General features: G+C 48.3%; 2 long non-coding RNA genes across 5 annotated transcripts; one reads left to right on the top strand and one right to left on the bottom strand.

Moving 5' to 3' along the window:
• Window positions 1-434: 434 nt before the first annotated feature.
• Window positions 435-15,752, bottom strand: LOC140638125 (uncharacterized). Of its 4 annotated transcripts, none has more exons than XR_012035304.1 (6): window positions 15,618-15,752; window positions 11,065-12,559; window positions 10,418-10,595; window positions 6,261-6,329; window positions 2,620-2,779; window positions 435-1,810 (listed from the first exon to the last, which is right to left on the bottom strand). It is a non-coding gene; the product is annotated as an uncharacterized lncRNA (long non-coding RNA). The 4 variants fall into 4 exon arrangements; XR_012035306.1 differs by lacking the exon at window positions 435-1,810 and having other exon boundaries at window positions 2,079-2,779; window positions 11,065-11,148; window positions 11,729-12,559; XR_012035305.1 differs by lacking the exon at window positions 435-1,810 and having other exon boundaries at window positions 2,079-2,779; window positions 10,418-10,643.
• A 68-nt stretch (window positions 15,753-15,820) lies between these two features.
• LOC140637595 (uncharacterized) lies at window positions 15,821-17,690 on the top strand. Its single transcript, XR_012034679.1, has 2 exons — window positions 15,821-15,971; window positions 16,970-17,690. It is a non-coding gene; the product is annotated as an uncharacterized lncRNA (long non-coding RNA).
• The last annotated feature ends 344 nt before the right edge of the window (window positions 17,691-18,034 follow it).

Raw genomic sequence — 18,034 nt, 5'->3', positions numbered from 1 at the left:
CGGCCACAGAGGGCAGCGGGGGTGGGGGGGTGGGGGGGGAGGATGGGGGGAGAGCAGGAGGGTGGAGGGCGCCCCACAGGATGGCAGTCGGGCCGGCTGCGCTCCTCGGCTATGTGGGCCCACGCATTCCAGCCTGACCCTAGCTGGCGTCCACGTGTGCTCCCCTGTATGTCAGGGTGGCTCAGATGGCCTTTGAGGCTCTTCTGTGACCTCTGGCACGTGTGTGGCACGACGTCTACAACCACGGTGTCCTCCCTGCCACCTTTCTTCTTTGGAGGCAGAAGACTATTTCAGAACTAGGTGAGTAGGCCAGAGCTTGGCCTGTGCTCGTTTCCCTTTGGATAAAGGATATTGCAAGGTCTGGTGGGTATGTGAAAACAGAAGCAGGGACCTCTTTTTTTTTTTTAAGATTTTATGTATTTATTTGAGAGAGAGTGAGAGCAAGAGCAAGCACACGCAGGAGGTGCAGAGGGAGGGAGGTGCAGAATCCACACTGACGAAGAGCTGGCCCCGGGGCTCCATCCCAGGACCCTGAGATCATGACCTGAGCCCAAACCAAGACTGGACGCTTAACCAACTGCATCACCCAGAAGAAGGGAGCCTTAAAAAACAAATGGGGGGCACCTGGGTGGCTCAGTTGGTTAAGCATCTGCCTTTGGCTCAGGTCATGATCCCAGGGTCCCGGGATCGAGCCCTGCATCGGGGTCCTTGGTCACCGGTAGCTTGCTTCTCCCTCTGCCGCTGCCTGTGCTCCCCCTGCTTGTGTGCTCTCTCTGTCAAATACATAAATAAAATATTTAAAAAATAAATAAATAAAAATTTAAAACAACAAATGACTTCTTTTTTAAGATTTTATTTATTTACTCATGAGAGAGAGAGAGAGAGAGAGAGGCAGAGACACAGGCAGAGGGAGAAGCAGGCTCCACGCAGGGAGCCCGACTTGGGACTCCATCTCGAGGTCCAGGATCAGGCCCTGGCCTGAAGGCGGCGCTAAACCGCTGAGCCACCCGGGCGGCCCAACGAATGACTTTAAAACTCATTTAAAGCACAGAAAAATGCACTACAGAAAAATAAGCCCGAAATGACTTAACACTGTGTTAGGACAGCAAAGTGCGAACCCGGTGTTTGATAAGGATTTCAAAGCACCATGATCAAGTGTGGAGTGGGGAAAGAGGAGGACACAGAGGCTTCCCCTAGGGGCGCCTGGGTGGCTCAGTCAGTTAAGCATCTGCCTTCAGCTCAGGTCCTTATCACAGGTCCTGGGATCCAGCTGCGAGTTGGGGTCTCTGCTCTGTGGGGAGTCGGCTTGTCCCTCTCCCTCTGTCCCACCCCGGCTCATGCTCCTGCATGCTCTCTCCCTCTCAAATAAATAAATAAAATCTTTAAAAATAAATTAATTTTAAACATTTAACAGACAAAAACACCCACAGGCTTCCCCTGATTGATCAGCTATCGCAGAAGTCAGAGGTCTGTCCATCTGTGCTAGGCTGGGGAGCTGGGAGGGTGTGTCGCCTGAGGCCAGCAGAGCTCAGTCCCTGTTGCACGTGCTGCCCACCCATCCACCCCCAGCCAGTCCTCAGTGCTCCAGGGCTGGGTCCAGGCTCAGGAAGTAGCCCTTGGGGTCAAGGTGAATTCCAGGTAAGTCTGGCCACGGGGAGGTGATGGGGGCCAAGTGCAAACACACATGAGTGGCCCTCGACGTGGCTACACGTTCATCATACATTAAGGAGTTGTCCCTTTGACTTTTACACATCCTCAGCCTGGAACGGCAACATCACAAGATTCCACTGAGAAAGTTCTATTTTTGAAGCTAAGGATAAGCAGAGTAAGAACATGTAAGAGTGGGACAGATGTTGGTCCACTGGCACTCATCCCTGAGGTCACTCCTGTAGTGACCAAGAGTCACTGAGATGCTGTCACCAGGTGGGCACCGTGAATAAGATGATCCTGGCTGCGAATGCTGGGAGTCCCAGGGCACTGCCAGGGAGAGAGGTTTTCAACTGGGGGACACATTTCCCCTGTAAACACCAAGAGGCAGTGAGAGGCAGAGAGGAATCCAGGGAGGGATTCCTGGGGGGGGGGGGGGGGGGGCAGTGTGTGGCAGGAAAGGACACCGAGGCAGGCAACAACTGGAGATGGGCCCAGAGCTCCCATGGCGCCTCAGAAGAAACAGGGCAGTTCTGCAGGGGTGCAGGAGGAGGGCTGGCCTGGGTGCAGGGGCCCAGAGGGTCAGGGCGGGGATGCAGTGGGTGCAAGGAGAGGGGAGCAGAGGGCCGGGGAAGCGGGAGGCTGGGCTGAGGGGCGCCAGTGTGGCCAGCGGGTGCCAGGGCTTCCAGATTCATCCGGGTTCTCTCCTGTTTTTAGACCATTGACCAGTTCATATTGAAAAGCAAATTGTGTCAGATTTTGGCTAAGGGACTTTAATCTGACCTCTGGCTTGTATTCCATAACTCCTCCCAGCTCTATATTCTAAACCCTCAAGGTAAAAAATTTTAAATCTATGTAAAATATCCTCAGGATATAAAATGACATGTTAGAAATAAATACCAACAGTATAGTATTAAAGTTCCCATGTCCTGGTGATTTTTAAAATTCTTTTGAATATTATTTGAGGGGCACCTGGGAGACTCAGTGGTTGAGCATCTGCGTTCAGCTCAGGTCGTGACCCAGGTGTCCTGTGATCGAGTCCCACATCGGGGTCCCTGTGAGGAGCCTGCTTCTCCTGCTGCCTTTGTCTCTGCCTCTCTCTGTGGGATTCTCATGAATAAATAAATGACACCTTTAAAAAAAAAAAAAAAAAAAACAGACTTTCAGAAAATGACTCTTTAGATCCCCTTAAAAACATATTGTGGTAAAATACACAGAACATAAAATTCTCCATCTCTACCTAGACCACACTTTTGGGGGCCCCCATAGAATGGCTTTAAGAGAGCAGGGCTTAAAAAAAAAAAAAAAAAAAAAAAGAGAGCAGGGCTTTGGTATTTTGACAACCTGCCTGCTATGCTGGGAGACCTGGGGAAAATCTCTATGGGACTTGAGCCTTGAGCCCCTCTGACGTCAAAGCGAGCAAGCAGAAGGGATCAACAGCCCCTGGCTACTGTTTATTGCTCTTACAATAGGAACTCAAATGCCTGTGTGACCCTTCCCTTGGGCAAAAAAAGAATATCAAGTGTTTTAAGTCCTCCTGGCCTTTTTTGCGTTCCCATCAGAGAAGCAGGAGGAAGCTGTGGCTCTGAGGTCAGGAATAAGAGAGAACCAGGCCTCGCTGGCACCTGCGGCCCACAGGACCTGTGCTGAGGAAAGCACTAGGTCCTTCACCTCAGTGAGCTGCCCACAGGGTTCCAGGGAGGCCCAGAAACAGGTAACGGGCATTCCTCAAAGCCCGGGATGGATGGATCCCGGGATCATCCATGTTCCAGAAGATCTGCAACTTCAGGAGAGAGCAGGGCAGCAGGGCAGTGCACGCAGTAAAGGGGGCGGAGCCCTTGTGGCAGGGAGCCCCGTGATGTCCTCACATGGTCATTATGAGGCTCCAAGTACAGCTTGGTCCAGGAATGGAGTGGGGTAGGGGCCAGTCCTTATTGTGGTGGATCCTGAAACACTTCCTTGGAAGGATGTTGCAGTCCCTTGAAACCTGTCATGGGGTTTTCCCTTGTGGGCGGTATGGTTTGTATTCAGTACATTTAACCGGGATCCTGCAGGAAACATTCTTCTAAGGGGTCATTCCTGGAACAGGGCTGCTTTCTCCAAGCCACTGGTTCACATTTTTAATTTTTATAGGCACAGAGGTACATAACAAATTGTAATTCATTCTCGCCTTGAGCTCTAGACAAATCACAGCCAAATTTTATCATGTGGAAAGAACACGGGATCTCATGATATTCATTCTGTGTAAATCTGGCCTCTGACTCAGTGCTATTTCTTGTCTTTTTATTTCAGTTTTCCTCTGATTAACTCACTTTTTACAATTTTGAATATATTTTTATAAGACTTTTGTGGGGAGGGTGAGGAAACCAGAGTAGAAGACAGACAGTCATGGGCTCATGGACATCTGAGAAGTACAGTTATCGTAAAAGAAAGCAACAACCTTAACAATCACTGTCAGACCCGGCATTGCTTTAATATATGGATTTCCAAGAATCTTATTTTTTTAATTTAAATTCAACTAGCCAATATAAAGTGCACAGTTTCAGATGTAGTGTTCAATAACTCATCAGTTGCATGTAACACCCAGTGCTCATTCCAGCAGTGCCCTCCTTAATGCCCATCATCCAGTTACCGCATCCCACACCCTCTTCCCCTCCAGCAACTCTCAGTTTGTGTCCTAGAGTCAAGAGTCTCTCATGGTTTGTCTCCCTCTCTGATGATTTCCCATTCCATTTTCCCTCCCATCCCATGTGATCCTCTGCACTACTTCTTATATTCCACATATGAGCAAACCATATGATAACTGTCTTTCTCTGATTGACTTATTTCACTCAGCATAGGGCCAAGAATTTTAAATAACCGTGATGGACTCTGTCACTGTCCTCCAGCCAAAGACCACCAGGAACACAGAGAAGTAGAAATTGGGTTTGTTGGTCCTTGCAGCCAGGGAGAGTACACAGAGAACCAGAGTGTCTCAGGAACAGGGTGTGAGAAACACACTATCAGAGGGTTACAGTTCTGCTTGGGTGATTTGGGGGAGGGCCCCAGGAAGGGGGGCTCACTCTAGAATGGACGCTGTCAGAAAGCTGGGGAGAATTCTGTGGTTGGGTGTTTTTGTCACAGTGACCTTTTGTCTGTGATTAGGTAAAAGCATGAAGTGGTTTTGTTTTGTTTTGTTGTGGTCTCAGAGTAACTGGGAGATTGTTATTATGTGGGATTGCTTGTCCAATAGGGGAACAGAATGAAGAGGTACAAATTCCAGTTATAAAATAAGTATGTCGCAAGAATGAAAAGTACAGCATGGGGGAACACAGTAACATAATGATGTATGGTGACAGTTGGCAACTACGCTTATCATGGTGGACATTTCCTGATTGTGTTAAATGTCAAATCATTATGTTGTACCCCTGAAACTAATGTACTCTTGTATGTTGACTATACTTTAATTTTTAAAAATAAACAAACAAATAAGAGAACAGAGTCCAGCTGTATCAAAGGAACTTGCAGCAACACTGAAGCCTACACTCCATGCACTCTCTTCTGAGCCACCAGGGGCTACTTTCTCAGTCCCCCACACCCCACCTTTGGGCCAATGACAAAGTCAGACCCCAAGACAATAATTCATGAAATCCAGATTTCTTCTCCCAATGCTGAGATTTTCCTAAGGTCAGAAGAGTGTGCACGGAGCATAGTTTATACTTAAACCAGAGTTCATTTTTTCTTTTCCCTCAATTATGGGATGAGTCATTGAACTATCGAAGTGACAGTGGCTGTGCCAGTAACATTTAAGGGTACGATACACTGGCCAAGTGTAAAATAGGCAATTAACAGAAATAAAATGACTATTAGTCATGGTAATAGGTCTCCAAGTCAAAAGGTAAAGTGACAATTTCTTTTTCATGGAAATAATTTTTTAAAAGATTTTATTTATTTATTTATTTATTTCAGAGGGGGACATAGTGAGAGAGCACAAGCAGGGGAGAGGGAGAAGCAGGGATCCCTGGGATGATGACCTGAGCTAAAGGCAGATGCTTAAACCACTGAGCTACCCAGGCACCCCTGAAACGAAGTAATTAAGTTATCCTCTTTTTAATAGGATTGATGAGATTTCATTTTTCAATTGACATAAATTGAAACAGAATGTTAATCTCAATCTGAAGTCTTGAGCAGAAGCTGTTCACTTCTGAAATAGCATCTTCTAGAAGACTCCTAAGAATCTCAGTTTCAGGGATCCCTGGGTGGCGCAGTGATTTGGTGCCTGCCTTTGGCCCAGGGTGTGATCCTGGAGACCCAGGATTGAATCCCACATCGGGCTCCCGGTGCATGGAGCCTGCTTCTCCCTCTGCCTATGTCTCTGCCTCTCTCTCTCTCTCTCTCTCTCTCTCTCTCTGTGACTATCATAAATAAATAAAATTTTTTTTAAAAATCTTTAAAAAAAAAGAATCTCAGTTTCAGATTTCCAATAGCATGAACATCCAGTCCTCAGGAGGAAATGTTGTATATCTTTTGAGCTGGTATATATTACCCTAAGGATCAATACTTTACAATTCTGATGTTGGGTCAGTTAACAGGATATGTAAGCTCCTTTTCATCCAAGCTCAAGGGTAATTTACCTCAGGTGTCTTTTCCAGAGCATGAAATCTCCTCTTGTTAAGTGAGTGGTTTGGAAAGGCAGCTCAGACCTGTTAATGATAAAGCTAGAGTTATTGTATGAGTTCCTTGTAGAATATAATCATATTTCAATCATATCCTGTAATAGAATAGAATCTAACATTGGGGGTGGGATTTTCAAACACATGGACCAGCCTCTTATTAATTGATAAGAATATAACATTTGAGTCCCGGAGGGAATTCATCTTATATATGTTAAAACTAATGGTAATATTTTAGGCCATGGAAGTTTAAGGAAGCTTTGTTAATTTCAGCTTTTAGGATTCTACTAGTTTTTTGGTTTTTTTAGATTTTATTTATTCATGAGAGACACAGAGACAGAGAGGCAGAGACATAGGCAGAGGGAGAAGCAGGCTCCATGTGGGGAGCCCAGTGCAGGACTCCAGGAGCACGCCCTGAGCTGAAGGCAGATGCTCAACCACTGAGCCACCCAGGCATTTTTCCTAAAGGACTACAAAAATAAGTTAATGATAAAAGGATGACAATAATAGCAAAAGTTTGGGGGTAAAAGACAAACTTTATAGAGTTCCTTAATAACAGCACCAGTATAATGAGTGTTGTTATTAGAGAGACAAGCGGAAATTTCCTAGGATAGGAGATGAAATCAAGCAGATTTATTTTTTTCTTTTCCTACAATTAGAACCGTAGCTTCCTGGTAAGGAAAATCTTTAATATTCTCCGAGAAGAAAACAGAAAATAACCAAAACACATTTATAATCCATTGCAAGAGGCAACTGTATAAAGTCCATTAGCAAGTATGAAAGGCTCTCAAGACTTCAGTTCTTGTCCATATCCTACCTTTATGTTACACCAGGATCACATCATCAGCAGTGTGACATGTTTTAAAAACATCCTTGGCAATGCTTCTAAAGTATCCTACTGGGCAGCCCAGGTGGCTCAGCGGTTTAGCGCCGCCTTCAGCCCAGGGCATGATCCTGGAGACCCGGGATCCAGTCCCACGTCAGGCTCCCTGCATGGAGCCTGCTTCTTCCTCTGCCTGTGTCTCTGCCTCTCTCTCTCTCTGTCGTTTCTCCCTCTGCCTGTGTCTCTGCCTCTCTCTCTCTCTCTGTGTGTCTCTTGTGAATAAATAAATAAAATCTTAAAAAAAAAAATAAATAAAGTATCCTACTGATGTTGGCTCAAGATTGCTGCCGGTGTATCTCTGCTATTATGAGTAATAAGACGAAGCATCTCTGCTAAACTTCATTTAACATTATTTGAGGTTACGCATCAGCCACTGTGAGAACGCAAAATTCCTCTTTATGCAACTTCTGCTTCTGAATTTTTCCACTTTCCGGTTTTCCAAATCAGGGATTTGTCTATGACAGTTTAAAAATAGCCTCTTTGTGTTCTTCCAAGAGTTTCTTTTCACTGTGATTACTGGAACACTGTCTTGGGCAATGCTACTTGCAGAGCAAGAAGGTCAGCCACAGCACTACCGTGAGATCCCCGGTCTTAGTGTTGTGAATGATGTTCTACTTTTATTATAACTATTTCCTTAGGTAACAGCAAATCAGCTAATCACCCCCCCCCCTTTTTTTAACTTATCCAATCTTTATGGTTTTGTCAAAGTTAGAAAGCTCTTCCTAAAGCATTCCAAATTTGCAGGCTACCCCAAAAACATATCTGCTAATAGCACTGGTGCTTGCTCTTTTCCTTTTTAGCAGCTGGGAGGCCCAGGTAAGGATAATTATCTTAATCTTTGGAACTGATTTGGTTTCTGGAGAAGTCTATATTTCAAGTGTGAATTTAGGTCTGTGCTAGCATTTTTAAATATGAGCAAATACAGTGAGGTCAGGGCTATTCAAGGGAATTTCTAACAAAATGATTTAAGAGTGTGGGGAAAGCAGTAAAGGTTCTGAGAATCATTTGGTGAAGAAAAGGAACCTCTACTTATCTGTGTGTAGAAGCACATAAGCATTTTACATGAAGGACCCCAATATTAACTTTACTCATTAAGTGCATTATTTTTGTAAGAGATTATAGTAAAGGATCTACTAATATTTCATTTGTATGTATTCAGATACACAGGTACATAAACATACAATAAATATTACTTTAAAGATTTTGGCTATTGCTTTAAGTATCATTAACTTATCAGCATATTAAATAAAATAATAGGGATCCCTGGGTGGCGCAGCGGTTTGGCGCAGGCCTTTGGCCCAGGGCGCGATCCTGGAGACCCCGGATCGAATCCCACGTCGGGCTCCCGGTGCATGGAGCCTGCTTCTCCCTCTGCCTATGTCTCTGCCTCTCTCTCTCTGTGACTATCATAAATAAATAAATAAATAAAATAATATGTATCATATTAAATTCATCATTTGAATTAACTGTAATAATTTTTCTACATAAACAGAAAATCACATCCTATTTTATATAGATATATATACCTGTATCTCCGCCGTTACTATATCCAATACAATTAATCATCCACGCTAATTATTATCTTTAGAGTAACCAATCTTTTCTTTCTTTCTGCAGACACAAGAGAAACTCAAAGGGAAATAAGTTTAAAAACCATCCAGCAATTTTTTATGCATGTTTATCTCACATTATGTAAACCTTTTAAGAAGGCCAAAACAAATATACATGCATTATCATCCAAAGGCATTTTCATGTTTTGTTACTCTGCTGGCATTTTTAAAATAAGGACAAATTAAAATTAACTTTAGTAAACAGTGTTTTGTATCCACACCTTAAAAATCAACTTAGTTCAGTCTACCTGGAATCAGGAGATCCTGATGAATGATCCTTGGTCTTTGACCAAATCCCAGAGACACATGTCACATAGATGGTCACACTACAGGTCTCAACGGCACCCATCCCGGCCAAACACCTGCTTCCTTCGCTCTTGCTCCTATAATGTTAACACCTGTATATATCTTTCTAACTGGCAGAGTTCACCAGTGACAATTTGAAATTATACGGGCCACTTTGGGGGGACTTTGAGGTGGGCAAATTGTTCGTTTGAGCGGCAACTTAAAATGAAACAAAAGACTCCAAGTGTCCAAAAGCTGGCTTTCTTTCATTGGGTTTAGGAGGCACAGTTCAGACTCTGAAATTGCCTGAAATTTCTTTAGCATAAGTAATTACAAAACGTGAGAAACTGTCTCTCTAATCATCCACTTCACATGTGAGTCAGACCCTTTCTGCTTTTATTGTAGATGGTTTAATGCCAAAGCAAACAGAAAGTGACTGGCTTATCACTCCATTGCATGAAGTTCAGCATTCGATGAAGCATTTCCAAGAGAATTTGAGGCCCAAAAACAAAAGAAATGTCACCAGGAATTGTTCGTCCTGTTTGTCTGAAGATATCGTTTTGTATAACTACAGAAGCATCTTCTTCGTTTGCCTACTTCGGGGATTATTAAGTGCTCGCTTTTTAATCTTAGGGCTTTTTTTTAATTTTATTTATTTATTCATAGAGAGAGAGAGAGAGAGGGGCAGAGACACAGGCAGAGGGAGAGAGAGAAGCAGGCATCATACAGAGAGCCTGACACGGGACTCGATCCAGGGTCTCCAGGATCACGCCCCGGGCTGCAGGCGGCGCTAAACCGCTGCGCCACTGGGGCTGCCCAATCTTAGGGCTTTTGTATGTGCGTGTCCCAGGCTGGGTGAGGGCTTCAGAGCTAGGTGGGAATATTGCTCTCCAGTGCCTGCTTAGGTTCCCAACCTGAAACCTTGAGAAAAGTAATGGTGGACTGTCTGTCACACCTGCCCAATCTGACTCTTCTGGATCATACCTCCCTTGAAGGGGGGGAGTGGTAGAAGCTCTACAAGGGGGATATTCTCACTAACAGAGAGGATTGTCTCAGACTGGAAGAGAAGGATGGGGGATAGATGAAGTGAGGAGGGAGGGAGTTTGACCTGGAGTCTGAGGTTCAGGGAGCCCCCAAATCCATACTGATAAAGGCTGGATTCACATTTCCCATTCAGGGTCCTTTGGGAGTAATTGCCTGGGACCTTCAGCACCATTTTCACCTGTGGCTGTGGCTACTAACAGTAAACCCTGCCAGGAACACACGAGCTTTGTTAGCTTTGGTGCCTGGTACTGGGAAATTTGTTTCCTCATCTACAAAATGGAGATAACTGTACCTACCTCCCAGCATCACTGTGAGGATGAGGTGTGATGGAGCAATTGGAGGGGCCTGGCACACAGAGTTTGCTGTGAAGATGATAATGGTGATGGTGATGACGGTGATGATAATACCTTCCATCAGTCTCTCACTGGGAGGAAAGTCTTGTCAACTGCGTTCTACGGCTTTCAGTTCCAGGTGCTGAGGTAGAAACACAAGGCTGTCGACAATTGTCACCACAGAAGACAGCTGGGGAGCAGGGGGCACAGGTGAGACCAATACTCTGGGCAACAGCAGAAACAGTATAAATGATCTGGCCCTTGGGTCAAAGAGGGCTCCTGCTATGCAAACATTGGCATAAAAATGAAGTGTTATCAGAATGGGAATGGTATCTCAAGTAGTTTCGCACAGCAAAAGAAACAATCAACAAAATAAAAAGGCAACCTATGGAATGGAGAAAGTATTTGCAAATCATATAACTGATAAGAAGACAATATCCAAAATACATAGGAAACTCATACAATTCAAAGGGGTGGGACTTAATAATCTGATTTTTAAATGGGCAGAGGACCTGAATAGACCTTTTCTAGGGGCACCTGGGTGGCCCAGTTGGGTAGACATCTGCCTTTGGTTCAGGTCATGATTCTGGGGTCCTGGGGTTGAGACCTACCTTGGGCTGAGCTGGGAGCCTGCTTCTCCCTCTGCCTCTGCCCCTGCTTGTGCGCGCGCTCTCTCTCTCTCTCTCTTTCTCTGTCTCAAATAAGTAAATAGGTAAAATCTTTTTTTTAAACAAGACATTTTTCCAAAGAAGATATACAGATGGACAGCAGGTAAATGAAAAGATCACTCATCATCAGGAAAATGCAACTCAAAACCACAATGAACTATCACTTCATACCTGTCAGAATGGCTCATATCAAGAAGACAAGAAATAACAAGTGTTGGTGAGGATGTGGGGAGAAGGGAATCCTAGTGCACTACTGGAGGGGATGTAAATTGGTGCAGATACTGTGGACAATAGTATGGAGGTTCCTCAAAAAGTTAAATGTAGAGCTACTATATGATCCAGCAATCCCACTTCTGGTTATATATCTGAAGGAAATGAAATTTCTATCTCAAAGAGATGTCTACACTCCCATGTTTACTGCAGCATTATTCACAATAGCCAAGATATGGAAGCAACCTGTGTCTGTGGATGGATGAAGACATAAAGAAAATGTGGTGTATTTATATAATGGACTATTACTTAGTCATAAAAAAGAAGGAAATCTTGCCATTTGCAACAACATGGATGGACCCCGACCATTACACAAAATGAAATGTCAGACAAATACCATCTGATCTCATTCATGTGGAATCTGAAAACGCCACACTTGCAAGAATAGAGAACATACTGGAGGCTGCCAGGGGCTAGAAGGTGGGGGAAATGAGGAGATATTGGTTAAAGGATACAAACTTACAGCTCTATGATGAATAAATTCTAGGGGTGAGTGCACAGCATAGAGACTACAGTTAGCAAGAGAGCATTGTGCACTTGAAAATGGTTGGAGCTCCTGGGTGAGCTCAGTCAGCTGAGCATCTGACTCTTGATCTCAGCTCAGGTCTTGATCTCAGGGTCGTGAGTTTAAGCCCCACGTTGGGTTCCATGCTGGGCATGGAACCTACTTGAATAAATAAACAGTTTTTAAAAACTGCTAAAAGAGTGGATCTTAAATGTCACCAGGGGGCACCTAGGTGCCTCAGTCGGTTGTGTCTGACTCTTGATTTTGTCTCAGGTCATGATCTCAGGGTCATGGGATCAAGCCCTGAATCGGGCTCCATGCTTGGCATAGACCCTGCTTCTCCTTGTCCCTCTGCTCCTCATCCCCCACCCCACCTCCTGCCAAAATGTTCTCAGCATACACACAATAAAAATGGTAATACATGAGATGATGGAGGTGTTCATTTACCTTATTGTGGCAGCCATTTCACAATAAATACCTGTATCGAACCATCATGTTGTACACCTTTAAAGTCCACAATGTTTTACATCAATTACGTGGTGAAGCTGAGGGAAGAATCCCAAGTAGGCCTCCTGAGTGCATTAGTTCTTTCCACGGTATCAGCACTGTGATTCTAGACGCATCCTTTTATTTCTTCTTCATATAGCCCTAAGTTAAGGAAACCTAGCAACATCAGAGAGCAGCCCATCAACCAAGGCCATGCATCAGTAGTACCACTGGCTGTTACTGCAGATTCCTGGACTCGCCCAGACCTGCATCTTAGGTGCACGCAGTACAGGGCACTCGCACTTATTTCTTTCCAGCCCCAGAAGCACTGCCAATGGTGCAACCAGGGTGGAGAGCCTCAGACTGCAGCAAGTGTCCTGGGCTGGGCCAGGCACTGCCCAAGTCCTCCAGGTCTGGAATCTGGAAAGGAGCCTTTGGGGGTGAGGTGGGAGGGGAAATAGTGAGAAACAGGTGGAGGGGGAGGAGGGAAGATGGGGGAAGGGGGAAGCAGAGAGCAGAAGAGGACCTTAACTGAGGCAGAGACCAACACACTGGTGGCTTGTTCTTTTTCATTTCCTTCCAAATTTCTTGGACTTGGGGGCGGGCGGGGGGAGGGTGGGGTGGGAAGAACATGTTCAGACACCATCACCTCCTTCCTCACATCCTCACTAAACATGCAGAACATGCCTGGACAGCCTAGAAGGAGGACTTGAGCCTGCGTGTAAAGGCTTCCACCCACGAAACTGAGTTCCCTTTAACACCCTGGTCTTCATGAAGAACTAGAGTCTGAAGTACTTATAAACCAGACCCTTGAGGCACCTGAGTGGCTCAGTGGTTGAGCGTCTGCCTTTGGCTCAGGTCATGATCCCGGGGTCCTGAGATCGAGTCCCGCATCAGGTTCCCCGCAGGAAGCCTGCTTCTCCCTCTGCCTGTGTCTCTGCCTCTGTGTGTCTCTTACGAATAAATAAATAAAACCTTTTAAAAAATAACAGACCAGACCCTTTATTGCTATACTTTTTGTGAAATTGGGAACTTGATAGCAGATGGAGCCAAGGGCCCCAAAGGTATTTTGTCGGAGTTACACAAATGTCTACAGACAGCCAAGGTAGGAAGAACACACAAGAAGGAAAAGAAACTGGTCAAGCATTCAGTGAGAAGAGGTAGGAGGAAGACGGGCAATCTGGAGGCGGCTTCTCACTGTGGCCCGGGTTCGAATGCTGGCTTTGCCCTTTACCCTCCGGGGACTCTGGGGCGAGTTACTGAATCTCTGTGCACCAGAATCGCCTCCTCGGATTACAGTAGCCCATACATGCCCCTTAGGGTTTCAAATTTTTCTCAGGAATCTCACTAATGGGCTGGGCACTCTTGTGAAATTCAGTAGTGACCAAAATAGACAAAGTTCAGACTTTACAGAGCTTTCATTTAGTGGGAGTTGATCTACTAAGACGAGAGAAGCACTTGGAAGCGGTGCCTTGCACACAGTACATGGCCAACAAATGTGCAGCACCTCCCGTCCACGTGGGACTCCGCTGCCCTCCTGCTGGGGGGTCTCCAGCAGCTGTCAGCAGATTTGGGTGCATGGGTTCTCATCCAAGGTCCCATGAGGCTCCATTGTTCTCTGAGATTTGATCCCGCATTTGGCTCTGGGCCTTATATCTAATACCTCTGAGAACAACATCGCCTCGGCCCAGACAGAGGGCTCCACTTCTCAAACCAGCAGAGGTTGGAAATGGTCTTTCTCCTGCTTTTTGCCTTTAGTCCAGGACACTAGCACCACATGGCGGCCCCCTGTCCCCTGCCCCGTGCAATAGCCCCTTCCCCGCCTCTGCTTCCAGACGCCTCGAGGAGTGATAACTTTCTGGCAGCCAATTCAAGTGTGACAACGTTGTTTAGGAAAGAGCACTGTTTTCCTCTTTCAAGAAGTGGCACGTCTGCATTTACTAATAATCCCGGTCAATAGCCATTGAGCACCCATTGCACATCTACTACATATACTTTCTCATCGAATTCTTGAAACATCTCTTTGAATTACATATTTCTTCTCCCCTTTAATAGATGAGGAAGCTAAGGCCCAGATAAAGTAAGTAACCTGCCCAAAGACACACAGTAAATCAGAGAGGAGCATTTGGACGGCCTCTCCCGGGACACCACACTGCCTACAAGAGGCCGCAGAGTGAAACCACCGGACCGGAGGACCCAGCAACAATCCAGGACTATTTCCAAACCCTGTGCAAGCTGACACTAGACAAACTTGGCAAGTAAGCCAAAAGGTCCTCACATGCCAAGCACAGTGGATGTTTCTTAGATGGCTTTGTGTCCTTTGTATTCATTATCAGCAAGAAACTCAACTGCACTGGCCAGAATATTTCATTCTAATGTAGATCTTTTTATTTTTTTTTAAGATTTTATTTATTCTTGAGAGAGAGAGAGGCAGAGACACAGGCAGAGGGAGAAGCAGGCACTATGCAGGAGCCCGAGGTGGGACTCGATCCCAGGTCTCCAGGATCACGCCCTGGGCCAAAGGCAGGCGCCAAACCGCTGACCCACCCCGGGATCCCAATGTAGATCTTATAATCACTTCAAAGTGGTGTCAACACAGCAACAGATATGGCCAGAGAGAGACCATAAGCCAGAAAGCATGTGCTGGAAAGCTTCAGAACAGTTCACTGGGGATCAAAACCTCATTGAGCTACAAGAAGCCTCTTGTATTAAAACCTCTGGGCTTGGGCCCCTGAGTAGCTCAGTGGTGGAGTGTCTGCCTTTGGCTCACATCGTGATGCTGGGGTCCTGGGATCGAGTCCTGCATCAAACTCCCTGCAAGGAGCCTGCTTCTCCCTCTGCCTGTGTCTCTGTCTCTCTCTCTGTGTCTCTCATGAATAAATAAAATATTAAAAAAAAGAAAACCACACACACAACAAAAACCTCTGGGCTTTTGGATAACATGAGAAGATTAGTGGAGTTCTAAATACAAAGAAAGTATGCAGAGAAAGGGTGGGGCCAGGTGAGGGTGGCAATGAGCTGGATCCGGCCGGAGCCAGGCAGGTTACAGGCTGGGCCCCAGGACACTGGGGATGGCCTTGTGTGTGCTCACGAGGTCTGGCCTAGAGCAGGGAAGAAGCCGGGATCCCCGGGCACCGCGGTGGTGCTGGTGGTGTGGTCCAGGAGGTGCCGACCCTGTGGAGCATCGGGGCTTGGGGACTGCCCCGGAGTGGGGGCCAAGAGGGCTGGGTCTCACCGGGCAACGTGGGATTCCAGGCCGACCCCAGCCTGGCTGAGCAGAGCCCGTTAAACCGGAAGCCGAGGTCACGAGCTCTTGCCAAAGTGCGTGGGGGGTAAGGAAGGGCTGTGGCTTCGCAGCACAGAGGGATCAGGCCACACCTCGGATCCAGCCTGGGAGACCAGCCCCCCCCCCCCCCCCCCCGCCCCCCGGCTGCTGGCTCCGGAAGCTTCTCACGCTGGGCCTGCGTCTCGCGCTGGGCCGCTCGGAAGGCGAGGCAAGGCGAGGCCCTTGGTGCACTAGCGGGGGTGGCTGAGCCCAGTCGTCCGGTCGCCTGCTCGCCTCGGGAGCTCACCCCGTTCACCGCAGAAGGTGCAGTAACCCATTTACTCGGGAGGGGGTGCAGCCTGGAGAAGGATGGGAGAGGGGCGTGGAGGCATCGTCTGGCTTCGGGTAAGCGACGCGGAAGGCTGGGGGACCCCGCACATCCCCTGTGCAGCAGGCCCCACGGCCACCAAGAGGTTGCAAGTTGAAGTCTCCGCGTCCTCTGTAAGGCCAAGTCGTCCCGGGCCCGGGCCGCACGGGTCGGGCGGCGCCCCCTGCTGGCCGAACGCGCAGCTCCCGCGCAGAGAAAGGCCCGATTTGGCCCCGCGGCCCCGAACCTCCGACCGCTTGCTTGTCGGCGCCCCCGCCGCCCCCGCGCCCCCCCGCACACCCGCCGCCCCCGCACACCCGTGCCCCCGCCGCTCCCGCCGCCCCCGCACCCCCCGCACGGCCCCGCACACCCGCGCCCCCGCACGCCCCCGCACACCCACCGCCCCCGCACACACCCGCGCCCCCGCCGCCCCCGCACACCCTCCGCCCCCGCACACCCGCCGCCCCCGCCGCCCCCGCACACCCGCACGCCCCCCGCACACCCGCCGCCCCCGCCGCCCCCGCACACCCGCAACCCCCGCACACCCGCGCCCCCGCACACCCGCACGCCCCCCGCACACTCGCCGCCCCCGCACACCCGCACGCCCCCCGCACACCCGCCGCCCCCGCCGCCCCCGCACACCCGCAACCCCGCCGCCCCCGCACGCCCCCGCCGCCCCCGCACACCCGCCGCCCCCGCACACCCGCACGCCCCCCGCACACCCGCCGCCCCCGCCGCCCCCGCACACCCGCACGCCCCCCGCACACCCGCCGCCCCCGCACACCCGCGCCCCCGCACGTCCCCGCCGCCCCCGCACACCCGCCGCTCCCGCATAACTGGCGCGACCCGAGCCCGCGGCACCGCCGGTTCCCTCCCTGCCGACCCCACGAGCTGCGGGCAGGAGAACTGCTGGTTTCTCCTCACTCACTTGTTTTTTTTTCTGTTGCGGCGAAAGTGACATGAGTAAGAAGTTCATAACGTGAAACTTTTTGAAGTGAGCGATTCAGTGACAGCGAGTGAGCGCATTTACAGCGCTGTGCGACCGCCACCTCTAAGTAGTTCCAAAACATTTTCATTGCCCCAACAGGAACCCCCTAAAGGGGTTCACATCCATTAAAGGGTGAGTTGTTCCTCATTATCCCCCTTCCTGGCAACCCTGGCCACCCCCAACCTGCACTTCGTCTGTTTGAAGTCCCACATCTGGCTACTTCCTGCAGGTGGAGGCTGTGTGACCCGCCAGCCCGGCTTCTGCGCTTACACAGCGCGTTTGCGGTTCCTCCGCGGCGTGACCTGTGTCCGGGCTCCTCGTGGCGGAGTAATGTTCCCTGGTGTGGATGTACCGCGTTTTGTTTCTCCATCTGTTGACCGGCGTTTGGGCTATTTTCGCTTTCGGTTATTGTAAACAGTGCTGCTATGAACACTCACACTCATCTATTTATTTGAATAACAATTCTCACTTCTTTTCTTTTGTATCATAGGACTGGAATTGCTGGGTCAGATGGCAATCCTGTGTCTCACTTCCTGAGAAACCATCAAACCATTTCCCCACTGGTTGCACCATTTCACATGACCCCAGCACTGTATACGGGTTTCAGTTTCTCCGTGTCCTGGCTAGCGCCTGCGATTTTTTCTGTATCTTTTTAAAAAAATATTATTTTAAAAATTATGAAGTTGTACCATGGCTAATTTTTCAAAGCGAATTAACTTAATATTTAAAGAAAATATTAAGAAAATAATAGCATGGCATATACGGATAGGGCAGGTAAGACTGGCAAACCCAAAGCCTGCAGTTTGGAGGCAGGAAAACAGATGTAGGCCAGTGTGTCACTTTTCTCTGGCCCACACTACCTCCCCTCCAGCAACCCAAGCCAAACCCAAACCTGACTCTACAGGAGGCCGGCAAACATCCTCTATCTCCTTCATCAAGGTGAGCTCAGGATGAGGCAAATCTCTTCCAGGTCAGAGGGCCTTCCTTGGGTCTCCCATCTTCTTGCTGCAGAGCCCAAACCACCTCTGGAGG

This window comes from Canis lupus, chromosome 8 (assembly GCF_048164855.1).
Source record: "Canis lupus baileyi chromosome 8, mCanLup2.hap1, whole genome shotgun sequence".
NCBI classification, from domain to species: Eukaryota; Metazoa; Chordata; class Mammalia; order Carnivora; family Canidae; genus Canis; species Canis lupus.
This window is presented reverse-complemented; position numbering and strand designations above follow the sequence as displayed.